This window comes from Bufo gargarizans, chromosome 9 (genome assembly GCF_014858855.1).
Source record: "Bufo gargarizans isolate SCDJY-AF-19 chromosome 9, ASM1485885v1, whole genome shotgun sequence".
Taxonomy (NCBI): Eukaryota; Metazoa; Chordata; class Amphibia; order Anura; family Bufonidae; genus Bufo; species Bufo gargarizans.
This window is the reverse complement of record NC_058088.1, coordinates 193826983-193853639: the sequence shown is the minus strand read 5'-3', so window position 1 is coordinate 193853639 and position 26657 is coordinate 193826983. Positions and strand designations below refer to the sequence as shown.

General features: G+C 49.8%; 1 protein-coding gene across 1 annotated transcript in view; it reads right to left on the bottom strand.

Annotated features, from left to right (window-relative positions):
- Positions 1 to 26657, bottom strand: part of MED27 (mediator complex subunit 27) — a 117469-nt gene that overhangs the window by 39872 nt on the left and 50940 nt on the right. The window lies entirely within an intron of this gene.

Here is a 26657-nt window from a genome sequence, read left to right as displayed (position 1 = left end):
TATAAGAGGAGCGGCTGATATCAGTCACATGATGTAATGTCTCTGGAGGTTATATCAGTGCTGGAGCGTTATAAGAGGAGCGGCTGATATCAGTCACATATGATGTAATGTCTGGAGGTTATATCAGTACTGGAGCGTTATAAGAGGAGCGGCTGATATCAGTCACATATGATGTAATGTCTCTGGAGGTTATATCAGCGCTGAAGCGTTATAAGAGGAGCGGCTGATATCAGTCACATGTGATGTAATGTCTGGAGGTTATATCAGCGCTGGAGCGTTATAAGAGGAGCGGCTGATATCAGTCACATATGATGTAATGTCTGGAGGTTATATCAGTGCTGGAGCGTTATAAGAGGAGCGGCTGATATCAGTCACATATGATGTAATGTCTGGAGGTTATATCAGTACTGGAGCGTTATAAGAGGAGCGGCTGATATCAGTCACATATGATGTAATGTCTCTGGAGGTTATATCAGCGCTGAAGCGTTATAAGAGGAGCGGCTGATATCAGTCACATGTGATGTAATGTCTGGAGGTTATATCAGCGCTGGAGCGTTATAAGAGGAGCGGCTGATATCAGTCACGTGATGTAATGTCTCTGGAGGTTATATCAGTACTGGAGCGTTATAAGAGGAGCGGCTGATATCAGTCACATATGATGTAATGTCTATGGAGGTTATATCAGCGCTGGAGCGTTATAAGAGGAGCGGCCGATATCAGTCACATATGATGTAATGTCTGGAGGTTATATCAGCGCTGGAGCGTTATAAGAGGAGCGGCTGATATCAGTCACATGTGATGTAATGTCTGGAGGTTATATCAGCGCTGGAGCGTTATAAGAGGAGCGGCTGATATCAGTCACATATGATGTAATGTCTGGAGGTTATATCAGCGCTGGAGCGTTATAAGAGGAGCGGCTGATATCAGTCACATATGATGTAATGTCTATGGAGGTTATATCAGTGCTGGAGCGTTATAAGAGGAGCGGCTGATATCAGTCACATAGGATGTAATGTCTGGAGGTTATATCAGCGCTGGAGCGTTATAAGAGGAGCGGCTGATATCAGTCACATAGGATGTAATGTCTGGAGGTTATATCAGCGCTGGAGCGTTATAAGAGGAGCGGCTGATATCAGTCACATACAGAAAGGTCTCAGCAGTGTACGTTTGTGACATACAGTTAGGTCCATATATATTTGGACACGGACACAAATTATGTTTTTAACCGTTTACTAAAACACATTGAAGTCATAGTTATATAATGGACATATTTGAGGGCATCCACATTAACATTGGATGAAGGGTTTAGGAGTTTCAGCTCCTTTACATGGGGCACCCTGTTTTTGAAGGGACCAAAAGTAATGTGACTCTAAGGCCCCTTTCACACGGCGAGATTTCCGCGCGGGTGCGATGCGTGAGGTGAACGCATTCCACCTGCCCTGAATCCGGACCCATTCATTTCTATGGGGCTGTTCAGATGAGCGGTGATTTTCACGCATCACTTGTGCGTTGCGTGAAAATCGCAGCAAGCTCTATCGTGTGCGGGCACCATAGAAGTGAATGGGGCTGCGTTAAATCGCAAACATCCGCAAGCAAGTGCGGATGCAGTGCGATTTTCACGCATGGTTGCTAGGAGACGATCGGGATGGGGACCCAATCACTATTATTTTCCCCTATAACATGGTTATAAGGAAAAATAATAGAATTCTGAATACAGAATGCATAGTACAATAGGGCTGGAGGGGTTAAAAATATAAAAATAAAAATAAAAGTTTTACTCACCTCATCCACTTGTTCGCGCAACCCGGCTTCTCTTCTTTCTTCAGGACCTGGGTAAAGGACCTTTGATGACATCACTGCACTCATCACATGATCCATCATCATGGTGACGGACCATGTGATGAGCGCAGTGACGTCACCACAGGTCCTTTTCCTCCTGGACAGCAAAGAAGACGGAAGAGAAGCCGGGCTGCGCGAACAAGTGGATGAGGAGAGTAAAATTATTATTTTTTTTAACCCCTCCAGCCCTATTGTACTATATATTCTGTATTAAGAATGCTATTATTTTCCCTTAAAACCATGTTATAAAGGGAAAATAATAAAATCTGCAGAACACCTAACCTAAACCCGAACTTCTGTAAAACTTGGCTAATGCACCGTTTGTCATCTGCGTCCGTGATCCGTGGTTTCAGTCCGTCAAAAAAATACAACCTGTCCTATTTTTTTCACGGAAAACGGTTTGTGGACCCATTCAAGTCAATGGGTCCGTGAAGAAACGTGGAGGCACACAAGATTGTCATCCGCGTCCACGTCCGTTTTTTTCCTATCATTTGCATGGCAAACTTGACTTAGACTTTTTTTTTTTACTTTCCTTCATGTCTGGTGATCCTCCAAAAATAAAGGAAGACACACGGAAACAAAAACGGAAACGGATCACGGAACAACGGAACCCCATTTTGCGGAACGGAACACAACAACGGTCGTGTGCATGGACGGATGAAACCAAGATCAGCCTCTACCAGAATGATGGAAAGAAAAAAAGGATGGCGAAGGCTCGGTACAGCTCATGATCCAAAGCGTACCGCATCGTCTGTAGAACACGGCGGAGGCAGGGCGAAGCTCGGGCATGCATGGCTGCCGGTGGCCCCGGGGCCCTCGTGCTTATTGATGATGGGACACAGGACAGAAGCAGCCAGATTAATTCTGGGGTCTTCAGAGACAGACTGTGCGCTCAGATCCAGCCAAACTGATCGGTCGGCGTTCATAATACAGACGGACAATGACCCGAAACATAAAGCCAGAGCGACGCAGGAGTTTATTAAAGAAGTGGAATATTCCAGAACGGCCGAGTCCCCGGGTCTGAACCCAATAGAGCGCGTCACTGGTCACAGACTAAACTTCAGACAGAAAGGCCACAAACAGCAACTGAAAACCGCGGCCGAAAAGAGGAGGAAACGGCGTCCGGTGATGTCCATGAGGTCAGGACTCCAGGCAGTCACTGCCAACAAAGGGTTACAACCAAGTATTAGAAAGTAACATTTGATTCACAATTATTAAATTTGGCCAATTACTTTTGAGCCCCCGAAATAAAAGGATTGCGTTTAAAAAATGCTTAAGTTCCTCACATTTTTATGCCATCATTTTGTACCCACTGAAAAGTCTGAACTTCACCGGAATCCATTGTGGTGACAGAACAGAGATTAGGAAAACGGTGTCTCTGTCCAAATATATATGGACCTGACTGTAGCAGTTGTCATGGGGGCACGGACATTTCCGCTTTTACCGTACCTCCTCCCCTGGCTACAGTCAGGCAGAAAGCAACAGACTGCATTCATCTGTACAGCAAATGGATAGGATGAGGGTTTGGTACAATGTATCAGTGTAGACAATGCTTTGTGAACTGAACAAGACATGAGCGATATCATCTGTATCGTCTTGGATTCCAGGCCCTTACCGATGCTGATACAGTGTAACAAACCCCCAGTCACGTCAGCAGGAATAAGTCTGAGGTTAAGACCTTTCTACCTACAATCTAAGCAACTAATGTAATTTTCTTGTCTTCTCCAGTCACACCCAGAGCTGCAATCGCACTGCTTCTAGCTTCCAGTTACAGCACAGCAATGCGGCAAGTTACACTTCTGGAGCTAAACTGCTGTCCGCCACAAGGCCATGTGACCGGAGGCCGAGACAGAAGTGAAGCATCTGCAGTGACTGATGTGCTCCTGTCAGCGGAGTTCTCCTTTACGCCTCGACCGTGACCTGTAAATTACCACCGCTAATTAGTGAGGTGCCCGACACAAGAGACGCTCGCTGAACGGGTGCCATGTGATGGCGACTGCTCCCACTTTTTGCCGATGTGAGTGACAGGCGGCACATTACCGCAGTCCTGCCGCTCGCTCAGCAAAAAAAGAAAATAAAAGTTGTCGCTTTGCAGGAGAACAAAGGTCACCGCTAACGATATGCTAATGGGGATGCGGGAGCCAAACCGCAATCAATACACATCTCTGCGCTGGACACCGGCGGGACCCTGCAGAATGTAATGAAGCGGAGGAGAGGGGGCAGAGCGCAACGTGTGGGCCCGTGCCAGGACGCCAACTCCGAGCTACACTATGTGACCCAGAGGGCAGGGGGCTAGAGGCAACCCTCCAATCCACAGCTGAGAAACACGTCACATGACCACCCTACGTGACACGCCAGCTTCCATCCTCTGCCTGGCACACTGGCAGGGCCAATCATATACCCTAAGGGTAAAATACACACACCCTTGGCGGGAGGTTGTCATCCGTTTTTACCAAAAAGGTACCTGCATTGCACTTAAAGGGCAGATCCACCTTTGCAAACTTTTATATGATCCCCCTAATGAATCTTAAAGGGGTATTATGTTTTTTTCAATTTTCAAATCATCTCTTCTAATGATCCATGAAACACGGATGGCATCTGTGTTGCATCCGAGGTTTTCACGGACCCATAGACTATGAAGGGCGCGATAGATCCGTGAACACGGACAAAGCAGAACATGCATCCGTGCTAAAAACACGTATTTTGATAAAAGCACCAATGTGTGAATACACACATTAAGGCCTCATGCACACGACCGTTTTTTTTTTAAGGTCCGTGATCCGTGACTGTTTTTTCGTCCGTGGGTCTTCCTTGATTTTTGGAGGATCCACGGACATGAAAAATGAAAAAAAAATCTAAGTCAAGTTTGCCATTGAAATGATAGGAAAAAACGGACATGGATCACGGACGCGGATGACAATCTTGTGTGCATCCGTGATTTTTCACGGACCCATTGACTTGAATGGGTCCGTGAACCGTTGGCCGTGAAAAAAAATAGGACAGGTCCTATTTTTTTCACGGCCAGGAAACACGGATCACGGATGCGGCTGCCAAACGGTGCATTTTTTCGATTTTTCCACAGACCCATAGAAAGTCAATGGGTCGGCGAAAAAAAAACGGAAAACGGCACAACGGACACGGATGCACACAACGGTCGTGTGCATGAGGCTACGTGTCCTGTCCGTGGAGAACACCTCGGCTTCAGACTACGCAGGGGTTGTTTGTAGTTGTTACCATGGAGACTCACGGATCTGCCAGGAGCTGCAGACACAAAACGGCAGATCTTTAATAAGGACTATTTGCAAAGTAGCTGCATTTAAAGGGAAGATCAAACTTTGCAACCATTTATTTTATTGCCCCAATGTATCCTAAACAAGGAAATCGTCCATGCAGACTCATGTCTCCATGGCAACAGACTACAAACAACCCCTATGTAGTCTGTTCCTGCAGTCATACTCCCTTCCACTTCTTACTAAGGCCTATTGCACACGGCCTTTTTTTTTTACCGTTTACTGGCCGTTTTTTGCGTTCCGTATACGGAACCATTCATTTCAATGGTTCCGCAAAAAAAACGGAATGTACGCCGTATGCATTCCGTTTCCGTATTTCCGTTCTAACATAGAACATGTCCTATTATTGCCCGCAAATCACAGTCCGTGGCTCCATTCAAGTCAATGGATCCGCAAAAAAAAACGAAACACATACGGAAATGCATCCGTATGTCTTCCGTTTCCGTTCCGTTTTTTCCTGAAGCATCTATTGAAAATGTTATGGCCAACCCAATTTTATCTATGTAATTACTGTATACTGTATATGCCATATGGAAAAACGGAACGGAAAAACGTAACAGAAACACAACGGAAACAAAAAACGGAACAGCGGATCCATGAAAAACGGACCGCAAAACACTGAAAAAGCCATACGGTCGTGTGCAATAGGCCTAAGGCACATTTGATAGGTTACAGGTGGATGGAAGTACGACTGCAGATCAGACGACACAAGGGTTGTTTGTAGTCTGTTACCATGGAGACACAGATCAGAAGACGAGCTGCAGACACAAAACGGTAGGAGATTTTTTAATAAGGACTATTTGCACAGTAGTTTGGATTGAAGGTGCAGTCTGGCAGGTACACTGCGCAGGTAGGACTCCCCGCCAGGAACCTTGTTGCTCCTTCGCATGGCAGTAACCGGCAACCGCGCGTTCCCGAACAGCCGAAATGGTGATTAACGTCTGGACAGATGGCGAGGAGCTGCAGCCTGACCCCTCTTCTTCTGGGGCTGGACGGCTTCCAGCGCTGGTGCGATGCCGCTCGTCTTCAGAGAGATTTAAATAGCAATGAATCCCACACAACGTGCCGGAGACATGCTGTTCACTTCATACACCCCTGCAAAGTGGAGAGAGTAGGCAATGCTGGCAGCGCGACAGCGGCATGAAGTAATCGCAGCTGAAAAAGGAGCGCCGGGCACGCAGCGCGCTGCAGAGACACCACCTGAGGGGGTTAAAGGGGTACTCTGATCGTGCAAGGGCCAGTTTAGGGTCTCTTCATACCACGCTTGCCGCAGGTGGCGGATGCCAAAAAAGCGCCGCATGTGGCGTGGTGCCGAGGCGTGTACTCTGTCCTCCCAAAGTCCTCGAGCCGAGTGAATGGGACTGAGCTCCAGTACCAGGCACCACCACAACTGCGGCCAGGGTGCCAATGTTCACGTTCTGTAACAGATCCCTGCTTGCTGTCAGTGAACAGAAACATTACGGTTTACACCCAGAAGCTGGGAACTTGACCTGGTCGTGTCCAGCTAAGACAACTGCAGCGCTCGTTACAGTGTACGAAACTTCTCCTTGGACGCGGGAAAGTAATACGTCAGTTTGTCCCCTTAGAGCGCACTCCACCCCTAAGGTAAAAATCGGCGGCAAATCCAACATTTATTTTACATTAAGAAAAATCTGGGAAAAAAAACAAACAAAAAACATTCACATTCATAAAAAAAAATACTGCCCAAGCGGTAGGAAAATTAATCTTTGCTCGGAGGCGCATCCCGTTGATTATCCCCCCGATCCTCCCCTCCCCCGCCCCTCTTTGAGGATGCATTTTTGATTTCTTTATTAACCTCTGCAGAAGACGAGGAGGCGATAATTTCATCGTGCGCGCAGCTGTCGCCAGCACAAGCCGTTACATGTCAGCGCGCCCGCCGCCTCCATCCCTCCAGCAACACCAATTAACAAGGTTTAATAAAGCAGAAGAATGCGCAGTGATATTCCTGCCGCTGGAGAAGCAATGGAGGCGATCCCCGGGGGAGGGGCAGGGGAGATGGATGTTAAAGAGGAACACCCCCTAAAAATGAAAACCTGGGACCCAGTGTTCCGTTTCCGTGGTTTCACTTCCCGTAATCACAGTGGAGTCGGCATGATGATTTTAGGAATTGTTAGTCTAGGACTTACTAGACTAACATCCATTGAATGGAGGCAGTCTGCCATAAACAGCGGCTGATGGCGCCTGCAGGGCAGAGGCGGCGGAGGGGCACTCCCCGCAGGGCAGAGGAGGCGGAGGGGCACTCCCCGCAGGGCAGAGGAGGCGGAGGGTCACTCCCCGCAGGGCAGAGGAGGCGGAGGGTCACTCCCCGCAGGGCAGAGGAGGCGGAGGGTCACTCCCCGCAGGGCAGAGGAGGCGGAGGGTCACCCCCGCAGGGCAGAGGAGGCGGAGGGTCACTCCCCCGCAGGGCAGAGGAGGCGGAGGGTCACTCCCCGCAGGGCAGAGGAGGCGGAGGGTCACTCCCCGCAGGGCAGAGGAGGCGGAGGGGCACTCCCCGCAGGGCAGAGGAGGCGGAGGGGCACTCCCCGCAGGGCAGAGGTGGCGGAGGCGCACCCCCCGCAGGGCAGAGGTGGCGGAGGCGCACCCCCCGCAGGGCAGAGGTGGCGGAGGCGCACCCCCCGCAGGGCAGAGGTGGCGGAGGCGCACCCCCCGCAGGGCAGAGGTGGCGGAGGCGCACTCCCCGCAGGGCAGAGGTGGCGGAGGCGCACTCCCCGCAGGGCAGAGGTGGCGGAGGCGCACTCCCCGCAGGGCAGAGGTGGCGGAGGCGCACTCCCCGCAGGGCAGAGGTGGCGGAGGCGCACTCCCCGCAGGGCAGAGGTGGCGGAGGCGCACTCCCCGCAGGGCAGAGGTGGCGGAGGCGCACTCCCCGCAGGGCAGAGGTGGCGGAGGCGCACTCCCCGCAGGGCAGAGGTGGCGGAGGCGCACTCCCCGCAGGGCAGAGGTGGCGGAGGCGCATTCCCCGCAGGGCAGAGGTGGTGGAGGCGCACTCCCCGCAGGGCAGAGGTGGCGGAGGCGCACTCCCCGCAGGGCAGAGGTGGCGGAGGCGCACTCCCCGCAGGGCAGAGGTGGCGGAGGCGAACTCCCCGCAGGGCAGAGGCGGCGGAGGCGCACTCCCTGCTCAGTACGCAGACAGCATAGACGCTCCGTATCAGGTACCACAGCTCAGTACGCAGACAGTACGGACACTGCCCTGCAGGCGCCAACAGCTGCTGTTTATGGCAGCCTGTCTCCATTCAATGAACTGACCAAGTGACAGGCAGTTCCACTGTGATTGCGGGAAGAGGGACCATCAGGCAGATCACTGGGTCCCCGCTCCTGCAGGAGGTCGGCCGGGCCGTACGCTCCCATAGACAGGCGTCCACTGGACGGAGTGACTACTCTTGGCAGGCTGCTCAGCCAGCAGAACGGCTGCAATTGGAAAAAGCGAAAATTCTGCTCCATCAGCAGAGCGACTCCTGCATAACAGATCTGGATGCATCCGTTAGTGCGCGCTGGAGGGGAGCGCTCCCGTTAACGTGGGGGGAGGACAGTGATCCAGTGCCAGGCAGTGATGGATGGGGCGGTATGGTGTCAACGCACAGAATCTCAATACTGTCGCCATATCGTGGCACCTGATAAGAATTTACAATGCGCCCGTCCTCCAGGATTGATAGTGCCTGAACGCGGGCGGCTGCTGCGACACGCCCCCCTCTGGCCAGTTATACATCTATCTACCATTAACCAGGGGCATGGACCTGGCACTGCCGGCACCGTGCACAGTATGGGGGGGTACAAGCACTACATGACAGGCTTAACCCTTTCAGGGCCGATTCCAGGAATACTCATCCATGGCCTAATCTAATGGAGCAGAAGGGCTGTGCTGCAGCAGCAGGCACATGTATAGATGCAACGTCCGTCCGTCTGCTGACTGGCCGCGGGCACGGGGATTGGATCCAAACTATCCACAAGCATTAAACAGGGGGTTGTCCTGGATCAGAAAACATGGCTTCTCTCTTACGGAAAGAGCGCCGCCCCTGTCCATGGGTCGTGGACAACCCCTTTAAATAGTCCTTGAAAATCTCTTTAAAAGGCCAATTCACACGACCGTATGAACGGGTTCGCATCTGGGTGTGGACCCATTGATTTCAAAATTGCCGAACGCACACGGGTAGCATCTGTGTTTTGCCGAACCACACTTTGCGGACCGGAAAACACAGCACGGTCGTGTGAATGCGCCCCAACAGAGTAACCCACCCATGAGCAGCCACTAGGAACGGTAGACCTGTCCCTGTCCAGGACCGGTGGGGGTTATACGGCGGATACAGATGCACTGATATTAGAGGGTATGTATACTTTTGCAACCAGTTTTATTGTTCCAATGCAAAAAGCAACTGTGCAAATAATGCCGTTCTGTGTATGCAGCTCCTATGCAGACCTTTAAAAGGTACCATGCGTGCAGTCCATTCCTACAGTCACGCGGTGCTTCACTCCTCCCACCGGGGGTACACCTTTATTAGGCCATTTCACCCCCATACCGTTTTCTGGACCATCATCAGGTTGCGGATGAGTGGTCGTGGCCGCCTACGCCAGCCCCGCCATACCATCCACCCCGCCGATCACGTCTTAAACGTGCCCAAAGCCATTTCAAGCTGCCGCGCATGGATCTCAAGTTCCAGCCGGAGGAAAGTCGGAGGCGAAGCGTCAGGCCCCGCGGGAGAAGAAGCTGCTAAAACCCCACCTTGTATCCAGAAGACGCCTCGACTACCTCCGCAGGCGGACAAGCTGAAAACTGGCGCTCCTTATGGCTGACTGTCTCCGAATAGTACGCGGTACGGGCTGACATATGGCCACATATGTTCACATCTTATAAATAGTGGAAGACGAGGTGCTGGGAGGAATGCGCAAAAGCAGTGCAAAAAAAAAAAAAAGGGGCAAGATCCGGGGGCGGCGGACAGAGAAAAACCGTCCACAATGTACCAGTCATCGGGACCCCCACTAATCGCTAGAACAGTGACACTTGACCCCCAATGACTGCTGGCAAAGGCAGCGGGAATGCTTAGCCATGCCAAGGGACAGGCTTTACAGGAGGCCTACCGAAACCACTAAACCCTTTACTGCAGGGATGTCAAACTATCGGCCCTCCAGCGGTTGCAAAACTACAACTCCCAGCATGCCCTGATAGTTGTAGGCTGATAGAAGTCATAGTTTTGGAACAGCTCAAAGGCCATGACATCCCTGGTTTACTGCTTGCGCTGAAGTTTTCTACTCCATTCACATCCAAAGCTACATTTCACAGGGGCATTGTGGGAGCTCAGGTAAATGCTGCACGGTAAGGGCTCAGTTGTTAAGTCACATGACTGGAGGCAGAGTGGACAAAACCCGTTGTGTGCGGTCAGGGACAAGCCAGCAGAATGCTGAATGCAGCTCTGAATGTGAACAGTGGAAAACCGGAAACAAGCCGTATGGAGACAATCCCAGGACTCCTGAGGATCCAGAAGAAGACGAGACCAGTTTGGCTCTGGTCGCAGCGCCTGCCATTTGGGGGAGATTTTAAAGCGACAGTCCCTGACTGCAGTCGTGTAGGCAGGGAGGCTCTTTAAGATGCGAGACGCGTCATATTGTAATTTATTTATCCGGTGGAGACTTTCTGCAATGCAGCACGCTGGGACGCGCAAATATCACCCTGCGAATGCCGGAGGCCTTGCCGCGAAACGAGACGATCGGCCCGTAATCTAGAAGAAAGGTGAAAATGAAAAGATGGAAGGTGGGGGGAAAAAGTAGTCCCTGGCACTAAGGAGTGGGGGCCACAGGGACGGAAAGGTGGAGAAAAAAAGTTTGAGCGGAAATTGACTGACAGCGCATATTTTGTGAATTTCTGTTGGCGATTTTCACCACGGACCAGCGGCAGACATCACCCTAACAGCAGCCTAAAAAACTCCTTTAAAAATGGTTAAGAAATGTTTTTCCCCCAGAAACAGCGCCACTATTGTGCATGGTCATATAAGGAACTGCAGCTCATCCCACTTGAATACGACCCGTGGACAACAGCGCAGGATCCGGGGAAGGGGAAAAAAAACTAAAACATTTGCTTTAATCCTCCATGACCCCGCCAGGATTTAAAGGGATCGGCCGATTTCACGTAAATCGCGTTCTACAATGCGACTTTGTGTACTCTCAGTGTACATAAATCGCTGCTTGCTGTCAGTGAATGGGAACATTCTACTTTACATCCAGCGGCAGGCCTAGTCCTGCACTCACGAGAGATGGGTTGTTACAATGTATCAGTGTCTGCTTGTGCTGCTACACAGGATTATTTTCTTACTTAAAGGGATTGTTCACTTTGAACAGTCGGATTTCATTGTAAATGGTCTGTGGAAAGCTGGGTGATAGCCCGCTGTGGGTGTAAGCGGTTGCCTCCCTTAAATCAGTGACCCGACCCATCAGAGGACGACTCCGGGTCTTGTAGCCCCCCGATCTCCTCTCTTTCCCAGGATGCTCTGCAGCTGTCTAGTTACCAGCTGGAGCGTGGAGCGCAGACCTCTCCAGTCGTACCCGGGCACATTGATATGCATCTAGGAGGGTATGACCTGCTCAGCGCACAGCTGGCGGCACACAGCGAAACGCGCGCTGCAGATGGCTCTCCTGCAATTGAATTAGCGCAGACCCAGCAACACCAGCACAAATAGGAAGGGTCAATGAAGAGGCAGCACCAGAGGAGAAGTAATTACACCTGCGCTGGAGATGCTGATGATTGACAGGGGCGGCTATGCTGCAAGGTCACTCACTCCTTGATATGACACGGCCCGTGCTGTCTGCGGCCCCCCGCCATCCTTCATCCCATCCCTCCCTCCATCGCTTACTTCTTCAGGAGAGTGGCCTTCACCACCATCCGGAGGAGAACACATAATAGCCGGGGTAGCTGCCAAATTAAAGGGGAAGGGGGGCGGGCGGGGGGGGGGGGGCTTGGTAAATCCTTACTGCAGTCTTGCATTACATTTATGCAGGTGAGAACCGCTTTGCTGACACATCCAGGTTCGCTGTAAGTGGGCGCCAGACTGATACATTGTAACAAACTCTCGGTGCGGCTACACTGGATATATTGTAACATTCAGCTGTGAGAGCCATCGGATCGAGTTGGGATTTAAGCCTCTCTAAACAAGAAACCTTCCATTCACTGACAGCAAGCAGAGCAATGTAAGCCTGAGGCCTATTTGGAAGATTTTCAGTTATTTACTGCGCCTCCTTTCATTTCTGAATTCACATAGGGCGAGATGTGAGGGCAGAGCGGGCGGCAGCGCTGGCACCGGTCCTGCTTCCTCGGCCAGTGCCCAGACAGGACGAGCAGATGTCTTGTGCCATCAGCCTGGTACAGGGCGTCACGCCGCACAGTCGCTCCCCTGACACCTCGTGCTCCGCTCTCCTGCCATGTCAAGCGTGTTTTCTGTGAGGCCGTCGATCCGTTTGGCAGGTAATCACCCGCGCCTCGTGAGCGCTCATTAGGGCGACTACGCTGAGTATTGACCCGAGCGTGTGACAGAGGAACTGGAGGCGGCTGCATGGGCTGGTCACAGCGGACAGCGGACTCTACCTATGCCAGGACGGGGAGGGATCACGCAGCCACGTTTCCCTGATCCTGGACAAGCCCTTTAAAGTGAAACTCCGCCTGTAATTAATGCTGGTAACGTTTTTACTGAGAAATTCCTTCCATCTCATAATCTAGAAAGTCCGATAACCCAGCATTTATAAAAGGCCCTTTACACGGGCCGAGGATCCTAAAGATAATCTCTAATGAGCACTCACAGGGTAATCGGCGGCACATTTACACCGCCAGATAAATCGCAGATTAACAATTATCGTTAGGATTCTCAGCCGGAGTAAAGGGCCCTGAAGGAACGCGTCCTTCCCGACAATCTGCGGCTCTGTCGTCCCATGTAAAGCGACCTTTCGCAGCCCAGAACTGGGCAAAGAATGTAAAATGTCTTTGTAAACATGAACAACCCCTTTAAAGAACCCCCTCCAATAATCAGGAAACTGCTGGAGTGGCAATTCCTTAATCCGCTTTACAGGGGGTGTCGCCCTGGTCAGGATACCCCCATTAATTAAGTGAGGAGGAGAGAAACTAGAATACGTGTCTCTTACCCGGGAGGACACGGCACTTCAGAGTTAGATGGCTGACCTGTAATGTAATCATGTAATGCCCCATTTCCCCTCTGGAGGCGCTGCAGGGGAACTGAACACTTGTTCTAATACTACATAGATACAAGTGGATTCCTGGGATCCTGTGATAATGTTATCAGCCGACATAAGGGATGGTCCATAGTGAAGCACCCCATTACTGGAATCGCAGGGGTCGAGGGGATTTGTCTGCACTTTACGGCACTGCTGTAAAACAGCCTAACGCAGCAGATACAGAAATTGCCTTACTGTAATTCCTACCGAAAACAGTGAACTACGCAGCGGCGCCAGTGACCTGTTCGCTCCCATCCATTTAAAGGCTGTTTTAAAAAAAAAATTATGACTGCATTTTACTCATTTTGGGCTAAAAATAAGTTTTTTAATTAGTCTTTATTAAAAATATACTGAGCTGTTCTGTCACAAAGGGTTAACAGTTTTTCTTGCATTGTGAACAGTACTTTTTTACTTTCACTTTGTGCAGGTCATCTAAAAAAAAAAAAACTTATTACTAAAAGGACTAATGGGTTGGGATTTAAGCCACATTCGGATCAGTAAGATAAGGATCGAGCTATAATGAGTGTTTAGATGGTCAGAGATCAGGAGCCGTCCGGTGAGCTGGCTGACGGGCAGAGAGAAAATTCAGATCCTGCTACTAGAGAATCTCAGCCCTGTACAGAGAAAAGGCCTCCATATTAAAAAAAAAAAAAAAAAAAAAAAAGACCAATTGAAAAATGTATTTTAAAGTTCAAAATGAGAACAATACAATAAAAAAAAATAAAAAAAAATGATTGCCCCCCAAAGTTGTACATCGCCTTTAAAGGTGAGAACAGTAACAACTGCTGCAGGCTCACTCAAACACGACCATCCGAATCGTGACAATGGCGAGAGACACACATCGCAATTGTTAATTTGCCTTTAACCGGCAAGACTTGACAAGACTGGAACAGAAACAGCTTCATTCACACGGGAAATGAAGCGCAAAAGCCATATTTATACTCCATTCACATCCAGAGCTGCACCAACAGAATGCAGCTTTGCGTGACTGGACTAGAAAATATCTTCTTACCCGTCTCAGACAATGCAGCGGGTGTGAGTGTTAAGCTGTGAGTGAATTTCGGATGAGGCTTGATAGGGAGTCGCTGCCTTGGAGGATGTCTGCTGACCCGTACCACCACTAATCCCCCCCATCCCATTGTAAAATGAAGGCAGAATCCACTGGGGACTCTCAATCGCTGCTCGTTCATCAGAACAATCTCCTCCAAACTGTGGGAGCCTCGGCTAAACCAGGATTCACCCTCCCGCCGGGAATAACTCGCCCGGCCTTGGAGTATAGATTTACTTAACAAGACGCCGGGAGGAGGGGGCAATATGAAATAAATAGACGCGGACTGCAGGGGTTATCCCATCTCAGTCCATGGGGGGTATTAGACAGAATAAGAAGGGGGAGGGGGCGTTACAGAGTTGGTTCACTGGCAGAGACAAAGCTAAATGCAGTGTCTGTATGCAGCCAATGTGAAGACTATATAGGCTGGATCCTGCCCTAGGGGGCGTCCGGTGGCTGGGTCCTGCCCTAGGGGGCGTCCGGTGGCTGGGTCCTGCCCTAGGGGGCGTCCGGTGGCTGGGTCCTGCCCTAGGGGGCGTCCGGTGGCTGGGTCCTGCCCTAGGGGGCGTCCGGTGGCTGGGTCCTGCCCTAGGGGGCGTCCGGTGGCTGGGTCCTCATCTGGGGAGCCCTGGTGGCTGGGTCCTCATCTGGGGTGCCCCGGTGGCTGGGTTGTAGGGCACTCCAGTGGTTGGGTCGTGCCCTAGGGAACTCCGGTGGCTGGGTCGTGCCCTGGGGCTTCCCGGTGGCTAAAGTTCTTCAACCTTTACGGTCTACTAGATCATCCAAGTGGTTAGACCAGTGGTCTCCATCCTGTGGCTCTCGAACTGTTGTAAATCCACAGCTCCCAATTTGGCCTACAGTTGTCAGGGCCCATTGAGTGTTGTAGCTGTGCAGCATTTGCAGAGCACTGGGTACAAAGTCTGACAGGTTGGACATCCCAATAACAAACCTGCTGCCCTGAGGGTTCCATCACCTTAACATTAGCTAATGGGAGTTGTAGTACCTCACCTATACTTCCAAGATTATGCAGGTTTTTTTTCCTTTACTCCCTCTAAAATTAGGACAACAGGGATTGTACAAGAAGATGGGAGACGAGAGGAACCCGGGGAGACAATAGGAATAAATTAACAGAGAGAATTTTATTTTTAGCCAAAGTAGCACAATTCGAGGATTGATTTTCTGTCTGCAGGATTCAAACAGCTGTCTCCGAAACAAAAATAATAAAAAGGAATGGCGGCTTCTGTGCAGAAAACCTCAAACATATAGGAACCTTCTATGTGGTGCCAACCGGATACTAAAAATACCCCAGATGAAAAGATCCTCCCCTCTCGGCAGACGCCATCGGAGCCTTTGTGTGAAGGCAGAAGACTTAGTAGGAGCTTGGCGTCTCTCTGGTGCCCTCACTGCTCTATTTATTTCCCTGGATTTAAAGGGCACCTGAAAGAATCGGGATCTGTAAAGCTTCATGATTGGATAGCGCTAAAAATGGGGCGTCTGGTTAAAAAAAAATAATGATAATAAAATAGAGCAGGCCCCATTCAATACCCTCAATTGTAGGCAAATTCCTGCAGACCTGAAAGGCTCATGGACTACGGAGACAGTTCATTGATTTCAATGGGCGGGTGTAATTCTTCTATCTGCCTGTGGTGGCACTGCAGGGAAATCAAACACTTGCTGCAACATAAGATCGAAGTTGTTCACACAGGTTTTAAGCAGCAGGACAACCTGTGATCAGCTTCTGGTACCGCTCGCCATCAAAAAGGGATTGTCCAAAGTGGAGCGCATCGCAATTTCATCAAATTTCCCACAAATCTACATATACTATAAAAAAATAAAAAATAAAACGAAGGCCCCTGCCTAACATGGTAATTATAATACTGTGGCAGAGCACAGGGGCTTTGGGTCCCTATGATCAGGGGTGTGAATTCTATCTTTGCATCCCCTTGCTTTGCTTCTCCATTCACAATCAAAGTCACATATGACCCCACATTCATGCTTTGGATGTGACTGGAGTATAAGACTCAAAAGAGTAATTTAAAGGGGTTGACCAGGATTTGAAAAAACCAAAACTTAAAGGGGTTGTCCTGGATTTGAAAAAACATCGCCGCTTTATGTCTAAGGGTTGCAGCTCGGCTCTATTGATGTGAACCAGCTGCAATACCACAAACAAACAGAGGGCAGGGGTGGCGCTGTCTTTGGAAGAATGCAAGGATGTTTGAAGATACGGCAGACCGTAGAGCTCTCGGGGTACATCTATGGTTGCACAAATCTAAGGAATATTTCCAGCCAAACCGCGTGCAGCGTGAGCACAAAAGATGGTATTTTTCAGGGCATCTCAGTCGGGATGATAAGCAAATGCGGCTGATTGACTGGCAGATCGTCAGCGAGGCTTTGTAGCTGTTCCAGCCCCCCCACCCCCCCGCCCCCCTCTATAACAAAAGTGCTAATTGGAAGCGCGGTAGCAACATCAGAGCTTTGATGTCGGCTTCAAATATGAACTTGAGCTGACTTTTCTGTCTCTGTCCGACTGTATTAAACGCCTGAAATATGGAGAGGAAACTTTTCCCGTGCATACTGATCCGCTCAGACAGTTCGGGGAGGACTCCATCACTTCTGTGACACCTACCGAGGGTTAACAAATTCTGCAGATGGACTCAGCGGAAAGCCTAGCGCACGGCGCGTTTCAGTATTCCAAACTCATGCACAGCCTGGAATCAGGATGACGCTTATGTAGATTTCAAGGGTATTTGTAACCAGATAAGTCAAATTCGTAGAGCTATGAACTCAGGAGAACATCCCAGACAGGGCAGCGCTAAAGTGAGTCAAAAAGGGGGGGCATACGGGAGGGGGGGGGATTAAGTGAGGATCCATTAAGTCCAATGGGGCGCAGTGCAATGCTGGAGCCCATGTGGTATTCACCAGTATCTGCAGCTTCAGCTTTATAGGGCCTCCTGGCTCCTTTAAGACCAGGAATGGGAAAATTGGTCTTGGCACGATGCTGTTTAATATTTAACGGGGTCTTGCTAGCGCTGGGCATGACCGTTTGTAAGATTTGCAATGTACGGATGAGCAGTTTTGCTGGAAAGAGGAAAAAATAATAGACATTTAATTCTCAGCAGGGACGCAGAGATAGAACTGTCACCGGCTCCCAGCAGCTGTCATGTAGGGAGAAGACAAAAAGGAAGCAGTGCAACCCCGATTAGATCAGTGGAGAGCAGCCGAGAGGTTAGACACGAGCTGCGAGGCAGATTTAATATGGTATCAGATAGCACGGGAGCTGCAGATATGTCGGGGGGGATGTGCCGTCACTAGAGCCGCGCCAGAGCTTTACAGGCCACGATTCCAGGTGATAGCTAGCCCCCCGTTGCAGTGGGAATACATAAGACTGTAGGGGTGACACAGGTTACATTGATGGACAGGGAAGGGCAATAGATTTCTTGTAAAGGCCTCCATCAAGAAAAAGGAAATGTAGCAGAGCCAAGAGTGCGCCATTTAAAGGGCTTTAGTGGCTTACAGTAGAGGCCATGCTACGAAGGCTGGCCATTACCTAGGAATTCATAAAGTATGCTTATTCGTGCCAAGTTGCTGTCTCTTCCCAGTACAGCCATCTGTTGCCGACAAGTCTTCCCAGTAGATCTCTTTCTTGCAGACAGTTTATTCCCAGTACAACCGACTATCGCCAACAGGCTGAATCTTCCCAACACAACCATCTCTTGCTGACAGGCACTGAGTCTTCTCAGGACAACCATCATTAGTCGACAGGTTCCTAGTCTTTCTAGTACAACCAGCTCTCACCAACAGGCTCTAAATCTTCCCAGTAGAACCATCTCTTGCCAACAGGTTCCGAGTCCTCCCATGCATAAGAATCTCTTGAAAACAGGTTTCGGCTCCAGCACAGCCAATAGTTTCTGAATCAATCCACCAGTGTCATCACTTGCAGATAGAATCCCTGTCTTCTCAACAGGTTCAGAGACTTCCCAGTACAAGCTTCTCTTGTCAGCAGGTTCAGAGTCTTCCCAGTACAACCATCTCTTGCCGACAGGTTCAGAGTCTTCCCAGTACAACCATCTCTTGCCGACAGGTTCAGAGTCTTCCCAGTACAACCATCTCTTGCCGACAGGTTCAGAGTCTTCCCAGTACAACCATCTCTTGCCGACAGGTTCAGAGTCTTCCCAGTACAACCATCTCTTGCCGACAGGTTCAGAGTCTTCCCAGTACAACCATCTCTTGCCGACAGGTTCAGAGTCTTCCCAGTACAACCATCTCTTGCCGACAGGTTCAGAGTCTTCCCAGTACAACCATCTCTTGCCGACAGGTTCAGAGTCTTCCCAGTACAACCATCTCTTGCCGACAGGTTCAGAGTCTTCCCAGTACAACCATCTCTTGCCGACAGGTTCAGAGTCTTCCCAGTACAACCATCTCTTGCCGACAGGTTCAGAGTCTTCCCAGTACAACCATCTCTTGCCGACAGGTTCAGAGTCTTCCCAGTACAACCATCTCTTGCCGACAGGTTCAGAGTCTTCCCAGTACAACCATCTCTTGCCGACAGGTTCAGAGTCTTCCCAGTACAACCATCTCTTGCCGACAGGTTCAGAGTCTTCCCAGTACAACCATCTCTTGCCGACAGGTTCAGAGTCTTCCCAGTACAACCATCTCTTGCCGACAGGTTCAGAGTCTTCCCAGTACAAACCATCTCTTGCCGACAGGTTCAGAGTCTTCCCAGTACAACCATCTCTTGCCGACAGGTTCAGAGTCTTCCCAGTACAACCATCTCTTGCCGACAGGTTCAGAGTCTTCCCAGTACAACCATCTCTTGCCGACAGGTTCAGAGTCTTCCCAGTACAACCATCTCTTGCCGACAGGTTCAGAGTCTTCCCAGTACAACCATCTCTTGCCGACAGGTTCAGAGTCTTCCCAGTACGACCATCTCTTGCCAACAAGTTTCAGCTCAGTCCGTATTAAAATTTCTTGATGACACATTTCAACTTCTCTAACAGGTTCTGAGTCTTTCCACCACAACAAACAGTAACCAACAGGTTCTGTCTCTTCCCAGCACAGCAAACTTTTGATGACAGGATACGCTCTCCTAAACATGGACATATTTTGAATGGATGTTTCAACTCTTCCCAGTATGGCCATCTCTTGCCTACATGTTCTGACTCTTCCTAGCACAGCCAACAAGTTTCAAGTCTAAGACCAAACCTTGCCATCAATTTCTGACACTTGCCAACGTGGGCCAACTCTTGGAAACATGTTATTTCTAGCATGGCCAACTTTCACAGACAGGTTTCAATTCTTCCCAGCATAACCATCTCTTAAAGACAGGATTAGACTCTTCTCAGAATGGCCAAGTTTCAGAATCTTTCTACCATAGCCATCACTTCTAGATAGGATTTGTGTCTTCCCCAAACAGCCAACAGATCCTGATTCTCCCTAGTATGGGCATCTCAAGCCTACAGGATACAACTCATCCCAGCACAGCCGACAGGTTCTAAAGGCTTTACATCACAGTCAACTCTTGCCTACAACTTCCGAGTCTTCACAGCAAGGCCATCTCCTGCCAACAGACTCCAAGTCTTCCAGGCATAGCCAACTTTTCTGTCAAGTTCTGCCTCTTCCCAATGTGAGCCAACCCTTGCTGTTGTAGGCAACTTTTGCCAACAGGTTCTGAGAATGTTTAGCACGGCCATCTCTTGCCAACAAGGTCTGAGGCTTCCCGGCCATCTCTTTCTGACAGGTCCCGACTCTTCCCAGAACGGGTCAACTTCAGCCTCTATATACTGATAGCTGCGATGCGGGGTGTGGTGGAGAACATTTTAGAAGGCTGCAGTTCCTTCTGCCTGTTGGATGCAGATGTTCTGAGCCTCTTCATTTTTGAGGAGCATTTCTTTTCTCGCTCTTCTGTATTTACAGGTACATTATGGAGCAAATTAAAGCTATTTTTGTGCCGGGGATGCAGGTCGTGTAGCCGATAATTACAGACGCACATATATAAAAACCTCTAATCCTCTCTGTCACTTCCTAGAGATTGATCTCCACTTTATGAACGTCCATTTGTCTTTGACTGGTAGTGTCCTTGCAGCCGCATGTGGTCAGCCTCCCCTTGACAGTTTCCGTGAGCACATCTGCCTCTTTCCGCCTGGAGAGAGATGTAAAATAAATATATACAATATATATATATATATATATCTATATATCTATATCCCAAAAGCGGAGGCGCCATTACCATGGCTGGGGTTACAGGGGGGCAGCAGCGGGGGCTTCTAACGACTCGCTCCCTGGGTATAACAGGCGGAGGTCTGCAAGATGTATAAAGACGAGGACGTGAGGCGTGTTTCGCATCTCGCACACAAATTTCGAGCTGGTAATGACCAACACAGCCATTATACAGCTAACGATCAATTACTTGGGGACATATGCATCCAGAGCCGAGGTGCTGCTGTAGTAATCGGTTGTGTCTGGTTTGGAAGGCGCTTCTCAAGCTGTAATAAATATATATGCATTAATGTGGTGGAGAGAGGGGGGGCGTCATGATGAAAAATAAAGAAGACATTGACTAGCGCCACGCCGTGCCCGTCAAAGGCACCAATGATTACAGTTTTCCATAATACCATGCACTGGAGCACGTCAATCTGAAAGGGTTTAATAGTTTTGTTCATCCAGCTTCTCCTGGTTCCTAAATCTATAGTAAACACTGATAAAACAGACATAAAATAGCAGTCCGATTATACCCATGTCAGCCACAGAGATTAGTGACTGCCCTGCACTACATAGAAATGCAGAGTCAGCAACTAGCGGTCATGTGGACGCGTCTACCTCAGCGCAGCTTCTCACATCAGGGAGGTAGCGGTGTAATTACAGAGGCAAAATACACAAGATGTACGGACATGACAGGTAAAGGAAGAGAGGCAGGCAGCGTCTGTGTACACCTGCAGATGGGTGACCAAAGACTGAGCTCTATGGGATAAGAAAATGGCAGACGATAATTCCAATCCAAGACCACGTTCAGAGTAGGAAGATCAGCTCTGGAGCACAAACTGACAAGTAAAATACTGTGCACGGCAACAGGGAAGGAGAGCAAAGATTTATAATTCTGATGGAGAGGCAATCACATAGTGAGCAGGAAGGTTTCTGTCCACCTGGAAATGGCTGATAACAGGGGGCAATAGATTGTATTCTCCTGTCCTACAGTCATCCTCTCCCTGAAATGGCTGATAACAGGGGGCAATAGACTGTATTCTCCTGTCCTACAGTCATCCTCCCCCCTGAAATGGCTGATAACAGGAGGCAATAGACTGTATTCTCCTGTCCTACAGTCATCCTCTCCCCTGAAATGGCTGATAACAGGGGGCAATAGACTGTATTCTCCTGTCCTACAGTCATCCTCTCCCTGAAATGGCTGATAACAGGAGGCAATAGACTGTATTCTCCTGTCCTACAGTCATCCTCTCCCTGAAATGGCTGATAACAGGGGGCAATAGACTGTATTCTCCTGTCCTACAGTCATCCTCTCCCCTGAAATGGCTGATAACAGGGGGCAATAGACTGTATTCTCCTGTCCTACAGTCATCCTCTCCCCTGAAATGTCTGATAACAGGGGCAATAGACTGTATTCTCCTGTCCTACAGTCATCCTCTCCCCTGAAATGGCTGATAACAGGGAGCAATAGACTGTATTCTCCTGTCCTACAGTCATCCTCCCCCTGAAATGGCTGATAACAGGGGGCAATAGACTGTATTCTCCTGTCCTACAGTCATCCTCCCCCCTGAAATGGCTGATAACAGGGAGCAATAGACTGTATTCTCCTGTCCTACAGTCATCCTCTCCCCTGAAATGGCTGATAACAGGGAGCAATAGACTGTATTCTCCTGTCCTACAGTCATCCTCTCCCCTGAAATGGCTGATAACAGGGGGCAATAGACTGTATTCTCCTGTCCTACAGTCATCCTCCCCCCTGACATGGCTGATAACAGGGGGCAATAGACTGTATTCTCCTGTCCTACAGTCATCCTCTCCTCTGACATGGCTGATAGCAGGGGGCAATAGACTGTATTCTCCTGTCCTACAGTCATCCTCTCCCCTGAAATGGCTGATAACAGGAGGCAATAGACTGTATTCTCCTCTCCTACAGTCATCCTCTCCCCTGAAATGGCTGATAACAGGGGGCAATAGACTGTATTCTCCTCTCATACAGTCATCCTCTCCCCTGAAATGGCTGATAACAGGAGCAATGGACTGTATTCTCCTGTCCTACAGTCATCCTCTCCCCTGACATGGCTGATAACAGGGGGCAATAGACTGTATTCTCCTGTCCTACAGTCATCCTCCCCCCTGAAATGGCTGATAACAGGGGGCAATAGATTGCAGTCTCCTGTCCTACAGTCATCCTCTCCCCTGAAATGGCTGATAACAGGGGGCAATAGACTGTATTCTCCTGTCCTACAGTCATCCTCCCCCCTGAAATGGCTGATAACAGGGGCAATAGACTGTATTCTCCTGTCCTACAGTCATCCTCTCCTCTGACATGGCTGATAGCAGGGGGCAATAGACTGTATTCTCCTGTCCTACAGTCGTCCTCTCCCCTGAAATGGCTGATAACAGGGAGCAATAGACTGTATTCTCCTGTCCTACAGTCATCCTCTCCTCTGACATGGCTGATAGCAGGGGGCAATAGTCTGTATTCTCCTGTCCTACACTCATCCTCTCCCCTGAAATGGCTGATAACAGGGGGCAATAGACTGTATTCTCCTGTCCTACAGTCATCCTCTCCCCTGAAATGGCCGATAATAGGCAGGCACTCCTCGGTAGTATGGCAGACACCCTGTGCTCGCAGTTTCGTCCTCCATAGCGTCCTGATCTCTCCGGAGCCGCGGTGATGGATAGGTAAGACGCAGGCGCCACTTCCACTCACAGACACCATCGAGCAGCCGGACAGGTGTGGGAATGGAGTGCAGTAAAGTGAATTTGCCGTCCCGGCCGGGCATTATCACATAACATCCTGAGGACGTGCTCGCTGATGAAGCTCGCTCTGGAGTGCGCTAATGCGATTGGCCGGCCACAGGAGACTGTTCAATAGCAGAAGATGGCTCAGTAATCAAATATCACAGGGAAAGTGCGCCCTGATGAGAAAACATGAGACGGCCTCTACGCCAATGACTGCCCTGTACCATCCAATATGGCTGCCTTTTCTCCCATCTACCAGGTGTTCTTTTGTACCCCTTCACAGTCCTAGATCACCAGGGATGTTATTGTTAATCTCCTAAAAGGTGTAGACCACCAGGGATTTATATTTTTACCCCTTCACTCCCCTAGCCCACCTGAGATGTTATTACCTCCTCTCAAAGACCTGGAGCACCATGGATGTTATTTTTAACCCAATTAAACCCCTAGACCACAAGGGATGCTCTTATTAACCACTTTCAACTAGTGATGTTATCATTAACCCCCTCTGAACCCTAGACTACCCAGGATGTTATTGTTAAACCCCCTTTAAGCTCTAAAACATCAGATACGTTATTATCCCGCTAAGTCCTACACCATCAGGGATGTTACTATTACCCCTCTCAAAGCTCTAGACCACCAGGATGGTATTAACCCCTTCACTGCACTAGACCACCAGGATGGTATTAACCCCTTCACTGCACTAGACCATCAAGGCTGTTTGATGAACCCCGTCACTGTGCAAGAACATCAGGGATGTTATTATCTTAAAGCCCTAGAACCACAAGGATGTTATTCTTCCCTTCACCGGCCTACACCAGGGATGTTTCAAAACCCTTCACTTACCTAGGCCCCCAGGGATCATATCATTAAACCCTGGGGGCGACGGACAGAACTCCTCCAGGGTGCTGGAGACGGAGCATCAGGCCCAGACATAAAGAGCGCATAAGTGACGGCGCTCCCCTCCCCCACAATTATCCTAATCAAGAAGCCATTTAGCCGGGATGTGAAGGACTGAACTAGCCGGGGAACCCCTCGCTGGAAACCCAGACAGCGGCCATTAATTCTGCCAGGAGCACGCCACGCAGACGATCCCTGAGGTCTCCGCTAATGGCTGTGGCGCAGTGAAGGATCTGTCAGGCGAGCGCGCCGCCGTCCTGGCCCAATGATTTCGTAACGATGCTCTCTTGCGCTGAGAGCGGCGCTGGGTTAACGAGCGCACACGCCGGATGTCAACACGGAGCCTCCCCGGGGGGAGGGGAGGAGATCACAACGACTAGTACTCACTTGAAAAATCGCAAAAGTGACGACAGCGGTGTTAATGAAAAATACTAATTATAGAATTGGCTTTCTATTTCCCCTCCCCCGTACAGGTTGCATATAATTAAGTAATTTAGTAGGACCTGGGGTTCTGTTAACCATTCGAGTCCCTGCTTTCAAGAAACGGGGGAAGAAGCTGAAGTCGTTATATAGGATATGATGCAGTTGTGCTGCAAAACTACAACTCCCAGCATGCTCCATGCGGATATACTGGCAAAGCATCATGGCAAGCGCGCCCACCAAGCCCAGATCTAAGCAGTGCACTGTGCAAACAAGCCAAGAGCAGAATTCTGATTTCAGCTCTGGATGATGATGGAGTTGTGTGTGTAATTCATTGTGTTTCCATGTCGCAACATTTTCAAGACCTCTGTTTGCTGTCCTTGAATAAGATCATTCCAGAGACTGAAACCCCCTTCTTGGCCTAGTCCTGCTCGCACAGCTTGGGTTCGCGACACGGTATCTAGCTCCTGCATACGCTGATACACTGCAACAAGCCCATCAGCTGTGTGAGCAGGACCTACAGTAGGAGGCCGTTTAGTCTGTGGATCTTGAAAATGGCAAGTAGATTACACGCAATGCTCCGTTGTCATCCAGAGCTGAAATCAGAATTCTGCTTGGGTGTTATTAGCGCTCCAGCTACCGAAGCTTCCCTGCCGCCTCCTGCTGGTTCAGTGTCTGCATACTACACATTCTCTGCGGCATTGCATTCGGAGACTTTCAAAGATGCAGGCCCGTCTTCCTACAACACAGTGTCTTATTGGATAGTCCATTCAATGGCTGCAAGCAGCGATCTTGACAATGGTGAAAAGGAGAAACACAAGGTCTAGCAGAAGGCGCTAAAGAGTGAAATAATCTCTCTATTCCTAACCTTCAGACACAAGTGGAACGATTCCGCTCCTGTGACCCCTTTAGGTTTCGATGCCTCCCCCCGTATGACGGTGGCGTACATGGCGCTCTCCTCGTACCACAAACCCGTATGTGTGTTTACTACGATAATCTGTGACATCAACAAAGTCCCCCTTAATCCTTCCACGTGAGCAGGAGGAGAAGCCGCTGCAAATCCACCAGCCGGAACGGAGCAGGAGACATCGATTAAAGGGGTTTTCTGGGACTTTAAAGGGGTTGCTCAGGATCAGAAGACCTGCAAGTCCGGTCCATGGGCCAAGCTGCAATACCACACACAACCTGTGGACAGGGGCGGTGCCAATGAGAGCAGCCATGTTGTTCCGACACTGGACAACCCCTTTAAATGAACCGTTCAGGAAAAGAAAGAAGGGGCGGAGCATGACACCAGAGGGTTTGTGTGTGGACTGGGGGGTTTCTCAGGAGCAAAGGAAAAGCTGAAGGACGAGATGCGAGGAGGATTTGCGCCCAGAATGCGGTCATCGCCGCCGTCTAGGGTGCGGGGACAGACTCACGTGTGACGAAGCGTAAGGAGATTAGACGGAGATTACCGAAGGTCAGGAGCCCCGAGGCCACAGACATGAAGAAAAAGAACATCCGCCGAACGCAGTGTGAACAGCGGAGTCTATGGCGCCGCTGCTCAAACAGATCTGACACTTGGAAAGAAGGTGCTTTCATGGTGTCCAAACTGATTGTCACCCAGCTTTTCCAGAAACCGATATAAATAAGAAAAAAAGCCGCAAATCTCCTTCATCCTGGTCAAGGAGAAACGTTACAGGGCACATGAGGCACGGAGGAGCCGCCTTTACTCTGTGCCTCATGTCCTGACCCGTTATGTAACCATCACTAATACCCCTCGTCTAATCCGCCTCGTCTTGACAGATTATATTCAGCTTCGACTTCACCGCTGCAAAGAGGATAGCCGCTGACCCCGTCTGGAGAAATCCCACCTTTCTGTGGTTTACGCAATGCACTTAAAGGGGTCGTCCATTTCACGATGTGGAGTAGCCTTCAATACAAGTTATTTCTCCCCGTTATCAGCCATTTCTGGGTGAATGTCCTATTCTTCAAGAGGTTGTGCAGAGACCTCC